General features: G+C 43.0%; 1 non-coding gene across 1 annotated transcript; it reads right to left on the bottom strand.

Moving 5' to 3' along the window:
- Positions 1-448: 448 nt before the first annotated feature.
- LOC130042188 (U6 spliceosomal RNA) lies at positions 449-553 on the bottom strand. The gene has a single exon (XR_008795157.1). It is a non-coding gene; the product is annotated as a U6 spliceosomal RNA (small nuclear RNA).
- Between the last annotated feature and the right edge of the window lie 6749 nt (positions 554-7302).

Below are 7302 nucleotides of genomic sequence, written 5' to 3'. Positions count from 1 at the left end.
ACCCTAAACTGTGCCATGAGCACACACACCTTATTATTTATCTGTGTGTTTTAGATTAACTCATATTTTAATTCAAATTTATTTTAAAAACATTAATATCATATTCCTCCATCCCTATCGAAGAGCCCAGCAAGCTACGAAGAGTATCCCACCTACACAACAGAACCTGGTAAGCTCCCCGTGGTATTATCAGTATACCAAAAACAGTTACAAGTCTCACTATAGAGACGTTACTGGAGCCCGGTCGAGCAAATTGATGAACAGTGGGAGGACAGTACTACAAGTGCTACAAAATAAACAGAAAACCAGTACTACTTGCCATAATGGGAGACAAAATAATCATTCGGTGCTTAAGTGATAGTAAAACTTTACTTTTTAAACTTCATTAAACTGTCTTCTCTCGGGCTGCCTTGCTTATGGAATAATAAGATACCAAGAGTCATTTTTTTTAAATATTGAAAGCTTCTTGAATTTGCATGTCATTCTTGCCCAGGGGGGCGTGCTAATCTATGTATTGTTCTAATTTTAGTATATATTCTGCACACACCAGCACAGGGTATCACATTTCTTAGAAATTACAAATCACTGGCCTAAAATAAAAGTAATCACCAAGATACATTTGTAGCTTAAATAAAAGTAGGACGTATTGAAATATTAGTGGGAAAATTATGTTACTGCTCTATCTTCCGAGCTCAGACAGCTTATAGAGAGGAAAGATAGCATTAGAACCAACCCTTCGTTGTTTATTAAGGTAAGTCAGTCTTTGGGAGAGGTTGTAGGTAATGCCTAAATAGAATCCCAAGTTAGGAAAATATCACTGGCTGACGCAATTGGATTCACACATTGCTTGTTAGCTGTGTGATATTAAATTAGTTTTAACATCTTGAAATCCCAGAGGTTTCTTTGTCTCACTGTCTCTCTGTCTCTGTCGCTCTGTTTCTGTCTTTATCTCTCTGTCTCTCTGTCTCTGTCTCTGTCTCTGTCTCTCTCTCTCTCTCTCTCTCTCTCTCTCTCTGTCACACCTGCAGGTGTTCACTGCTCACTCTTGGCCCTGCATTCAGGTATCACTCCCGGCATATTTGGGGGACCATATTGGGGTACCAAGGATCGAATCTGGGTCAGCTGCTTGAAAAACAAAAGCCTTACCCACTGTACTATCACGCCAGCCCTTCTTTCTTTTTTCAATGGAAGTGTGGAACTTCAAGTAAATTCTCAGTGCATCTGACTATATGGCAAGTTCATATTCTTCTCTGTTCTTTTTCTGGAGTAGCATCTTTCAGGTTTTTTTTATCACATAAGTCAAAAATGAGAAACAGAAGATCTTTTAGTATGATATCCTTTAGTGTAGTTCTTTTTAATGCCTTCCTTTTAACTTTTCCAGAAAAGGACACTGAACTGTAGGATTGGTTTGATTAAATTATGTAATATGTCAGTAGTAATTGATGAAATCAAAATACTCTTTGTCTCCAAAGCTTGAGTCCTAATGATTATTAATATTTATCACTTAATCACTTAATCACTTAATCCCCGTTATTCATCGATTTATTCGAGCGGGTGCCAGTAACGTCTCCATTCATCCCGGTTGCGTGCTAGCGTAGCCCAATGGTATCTGTTCGTTTCAGGAACATGTAGAGCCTCAAACTGATCATTTAGGGTCTTGACGAAGAAGTCTGACCATCTTATAGGTGGGCGTCCACGTGATCTTTTGATGTCCCATGGAATCCAATCAGTAATGGCTCTAGTCCAGCGGTTGTCTGTAAACCTCATTACGTGTCCAGCCCATCTGATTTTTGATGTCTTGGCAAATGAGACAGCGTCCCTGATTCTTGAGCGTTGACGAAGATCAGAACTCCGGATTCTATCTCTCATTTGAGTGAATCGTGATATTCCAAGCATAGTTCTTTCGATTCCTCTTTGAGAGACCCGAATAGTGTTCTCATCTGGTTTTCGTAGGGTCCAGGTCTCTGAGGCATATGCTAATGCAGGAAGAATAGTGGAATCAAAGAGATGTGCTCGTAGCTGGAGGTTCTTTGTCCTTTTAGTTATTTCTTCAATGCTCTTGAAGGCATTCCAAGCCGTTCTCTTCCTCCTGCACAACTCAGGTGCCAGGTCATTCATCATGTTGATTTCTCGACCTAGGTATATATAACTGTTGCATTCGGAGATGGTGGTTCCGTTGAGAGCGAATGGAGCGTCAGGAACAAGGCTGTTTCTCATAAACATTGTCTTCGTAAGATTCAGCTGTAGTCCGACCTTTCCACATTCACGGTCAAAGTTGTTCAGCATTTGTGCCGCTTGGTTGATGTTTGGTGTTATTAGAACGATGTCATCAGCAAAGCGGAGGTGGTGTAGTTGCCGACCATCTATCTTCACTCCCATGTTTTCCCATTCCAGTCGTCGCATGATGTTCTCGAGGGTGGCACTGAAGAGTTTTGGTGAAATGGTATCACCCTGCCGAACCCCTCTCTTGATATGGATGATTACTTCTTTGTAGAATGGTGAGATCTTGGTAGTGAATCCGCAATAGAGCTCACGAAGGATCCTGATGTATTGAGTTTGTATGCTCTGATTGGCTAGGGCTTCCATGACCGCTTCCGTCTCAACAGAATCAAAGGCCTTCTTTAAATCAATGAACGTTAGACAGAGTGGCATCTTGAACTCCCGAGATACCTCAATGAGCTTGGTTATTGTGTGGATATGGTCGTTGGTACTGAATCCTTTTCGGAATCCAGCTTGTTCACATGGTTGTCCTTCATCTAGTGTGCTGCTAATCCTATTCAGGATGACTCGAGTGAATAGTTTGTAGATGACACACAATAGGCAGATTGGGCGATAGTTGCCAATGTCGTAGATGTCTCCTTTCTTGTATAGTAGTACAGTCTTGCTGGTTTTTCCAGTGGGATGGAACCTTGCATTCAGACAGGTAGCGTGTGAAGAGTCGAGCCAATGTATTGATGAGTACTGATGGTAAGTTCTTCAGGTGTTCAGGTCTGATCTTATCTGGGCCAGGTGCTCTTTGTTTCTTTACCGACGAGATGGCATGTTGGATTTCGGAAGGGAGAACATTGGGAACGACATATCCATCATGTGGTATGTGGTATGTGGGCAAGTGGATGTGGCTATTAAAGAGATCTGAGTAGAAGTCATGAATAATCTTCTCCATTGCCCTTCTGGAAGATGTGATAGATCCATCATGATGTCGGAGGGCAGTCATCTTGGTTTTGTAGTTGGTGAAGGACAGGCGGGCATTACGAATGCTTTTCCCAGCTTCTGCTGCATCTACCAGTACTGCTGCTCTCCTGTTTTTGAGGTCATCCTTGATGGCTTCTCTGCATTGTTTTGCCAGTTCGGATGTTTGCTTGTGGTTGCCTGAGGCACGTGCCAAGCCACGTTGGCGAATAAGTTCAAGAGTGTTCGAAGAAAGACGGTTTTTTGTGGTTATCTCTCTCTTGGCATTCCTTGCACAATCATGGAGGTGCTGAATCATTCGATCGTATTCCTCATCAATGTTGTCAATGACGGCATCTTCCCATGTTGCCGCAACAGAGCCAAAGAGTTCCCAGTTGGTGGTTGTTCTGGGAGTCCGCTTCTTAAACCTTGCATTCTTTTCTCCTCGTTCTGTGAGGTAGAATTTTGCACGAAGAAGATGGTGGTCTGATCCCGTTTGGAATTTTGGGACAACAGCAACATCGGTTAGGCAAAACCGCCGATTGAATATGATGTGGTCTATTTCATTGTGGAACCGTCCATCGGGAGACTCCCATGTCCAACGTTTAGATTCAGCCTTTTGGAATTGTGAGTTACCATGGAAGGTTTTGGTTGACATGATGAACTCAGATAGTCTGTCACCCTGTTCGTTCCATTCCAGGCCATGGGTTCCGATGTGGAGTTCATCGACTGATCTTCTTGGTCCTATCTTGGCATTAAAATCACCGACAATGATCTTGTAGAAGGTGTGATCTTCTTTATAGAATTTCTCCAGCTCCATGTAGAATTTCTCAGTTTCTCTTTCACCATAACTGAATGTTGGTGCATAGACAACAAAGATAGAAACTGCCGATAGTGAGCCACATTTATTCAAGTGTAATCGTCCGATTCGGGTTGTTAGGCATTCAAATGAATCAACGCTCGTGACTAAGTTTGTGTTGACAAGGATACCGACACCACCGACGCCTCTTTTATCACATGTTTATATATATATTAATTAATTAATTAATTAATATAAATATATTAATATTTATGCAATCTATATTATCATGTTCTAGAGAAATAAGAGGGCTGCAAGTTCCTTGACACTCAATTCTGTTTTGTTTTGTGTATTTTTTTGTTTTGGCAGGAGCGTGGGGAAACATTGGGCCATAACTGGTGGTGCTCAGGACTTGCTCCTGGTTCTATGATTGGAGATCATTCCTGGCAGCACTCAAGGAAACATTTGTGATGCAGGGGCGTCGATTCAAGGTCTGCTACATGCAAGATAAACACCTTAACTGCTGTACTATCTCTCCAGCCTAATACTCTATCCTGGAGGTGAACTTAATGATCCTGTTATTAGTTGGGAAGGACTCTGTAGAATCCAGGCATCTTATAGAATATCACTTAATCACTTAATCACTTAATCCCTGTTATTCATCAATTTACTCGAGCGGGTGCCAGTAACATCTCCATTCATCCCGGTTGCGTGCTCGCGTAGCCCAATGGTATCTGTTCGTTCTAGGAACATGCAGAGCCTCAAACCAATCATTCAGGGTCTTGACGAAGAAATCTGACCATCTTGTAGGTGGGCGTCCACGTGATCTTTTGATGTCCCGTGTAATCCAGTCAGTAATGGCTCTAGTCCAGCGGTTGTCTGTAAACCTCATTACGTGTCCAGCCCATTTGATTTTTGATGTCTTGGCAAATGAGACAGCGTCCCTGATTCTTGAGCGTTGACGAAGATCAGAACTCCGGATTCTATCTCTCATTTGAGTGAATCGTGATATTACAAGCATAGCTCTTTCGATTCCTCTTTGAGAGATCCAAATAGCGTTCTCATCCTGTTTTCGTAGGGTCCAGGTCTCTGAGGCATATGTTAATGCAGGAAGAACAGTGGAATCAAAGAGATGTGCTCGTAGCTGGAGGTTCTTTGTCCTTTTAGTTATTTCTTCAACGTTCTTGAAGGCATTCCAAGCCGCTCTCTTCCTCCTGCGCAACTCAGGTGCCAGGTCATTCATCATGTTGATTTCTTGACCTAGGTATATATAACTGTTGCATTCGGAGATGGTGGTTCTGTTGAGAGCGAATGGAGCGTCAGGAACAAGGCTGTTTCTCATAAACATTGTCTTCGTAAGATTCAGATGTAGTCCGACCTTTCCACATTCACGGTTAAAATCGTTCAGCATTTGTGCCGCTTGGCTGATGTTTGGTGTTATTAGAACAATGTCATCAGCAAAGCGGAGGTGGTGTAGTTGCTGACCATCTATCTTCACTCCCGTGCTTTCCCATTCCAGTCATTGCATGATGTTCTCGAGGGTGGCACTGAAGAGTTTTGGTGAAATGGTATCACCCTGCCGAACCCCTCTCTTGATATGGATGATTACTTCTTTGTAGAATGGTGAGATCTTGGTATTGAATCCGCAATAGAGCTCATGAAGGATCCTGATGTATTGAGTTTGTACGCCCTGATTGGCTAGGGCTTCCATGACTGCTTCTGTCTCAACAGAATCAAAGACCTTCTTTAAATCAATGAACGTTAGAGCGGCATCTTGAACTCCCGAGAAACCTCAATGAGCTTAGTAATCATGTGGATATGGTCGATGGTACTGAATCCTTTTCGGAATCCGGCTTGTTAGCATGGTTGTCCTTCATCTAGTGTTCTGCTAATCCTATTCAGGATGACTCGAGTGAACAGTTTGTAGACGACAGACAATAGGCAGATTGGGTGATAGTTGCCAATGTTGTGGATGTCTCCCTTCTTGTATAGTAGTATAGTCCTTCTGGTTTTCCACTGGGATGGAACCTTGCATTCAGACAGGTAGCGTGTGAAGAGCCGAGCCAATGTATTGATGAGTACTGATGGTAAGTTCTTCAGGTGTTCAGGTCTGATCTTGTCTGGGCCAGGTGCTCTTTGTTTCTTTACCGACGAGATGACATGTTGGATTTCGGAAGGGAGAACATTGGGAACGACATATCCATCATGTGGTATGTGGTATGTGGGCAAGTAGACGTGGTTATTAAAGAGATCTGAGTAGAAGTCATGAATAATCTTCTCCATTGCCCTTCTGGAAGATGTGATAGATCCATCATGATGTCGGAGGGCAGTCATCTTGGTTTTGTAGTTGGTGAAGGACAGGTGGGCTTTACGAATGCTTTTCCCAGCTTCTGCCGCATCTACCAGTACTGCTGCTCTCCTGTTTTTGAGGTCATCCTTGATGGCTTCTCTGCACTGTTTTGCCAGTTGGGATGTTCGCTTGTGGTTGCCTGAGGCATGTGCCAAGCCACGTTGGCGAATAAGTTCAAGAGTGTTCGAAGAAAGGCGGTTTTTTGTGGTTATCTCTCTCTCGGCATTCCTCGCACAATCATGGAGGTGTTGAATCATTCGATCGTATTCCTCATCAATGTTGTCGATGACGGCATTTTCCCATGTTGCCGCAACAGAGCCAAAGAGCTCCCAGTTGGTGGTCTTTCTGGGAGTCCTCTTCTTAAACCTTGCATTCTTTTCTCCTTGTTCTGTGAGGTAGAATTTTGCACGAAGAAGACGGTGGTCTGATCCCGTTTGGAATTTTGGGACAACAGCAACATCAGTTAGGCAAAACCACCGATTGAATATGATGTGGTCTATTTCATTGTGGAACCGTCCATTGGGAAACTCCCATGTCCAACGTTTAGATTCAGCCTTTTGGAACTGTGAGTTACCATGGAAGGTTTTGGTTGACATGATGAACTCAGACAGTCTGTCACCCTGTTTGTTCCATTCTAGGCCATGGGTCCTGATGTGGAGTTCATCGACTGATCTTCTTGGTCCTATCTTGGCATTAAAATCACCGACAATGATCTTGTAGAAGGTGTGATCTTCTTTATAGAACTTCTCCAGCTCCATGTAGAATTTCTCAGTTTCTCTTTCACCATAACTGGATGTTGGTGCTTAGACAACAAAGATAGAAACTGCCGGTAGTGAGCCACATCTATTCAAGTGTAATCGTCCGATTCGGGTTGTTAGGCATTCGAATGAATCAATGCTCGTGGCTAAGTTTGTGTTGACAAGGATACCGACACCACCGATGCATCTTTTATCACATGTTCCAAGGAACAGTTCTTCTCCAGTGT

This window comes from Sorex fumeus, unplaced genomic scaffold (assembly GCF_029834395.1).
Source record: "Sorex fumeus unplaced genomic scaffold, SorFum_2.1 ptg000098l, whole genome shotgun sequence".
NCBI classification, from domain to species: domain Eukaryota; kingdom Metazoa; phylum Chordata; class Mammalia; order Eulipotyphla; family Soricidae; genus Sorex; species Sorex fumeus.
The sequence above is the reverse complement of the archived record's forward strand: the minus strand, read 5'-3'. Positions and strand labels throughout refer to the sequence as shown.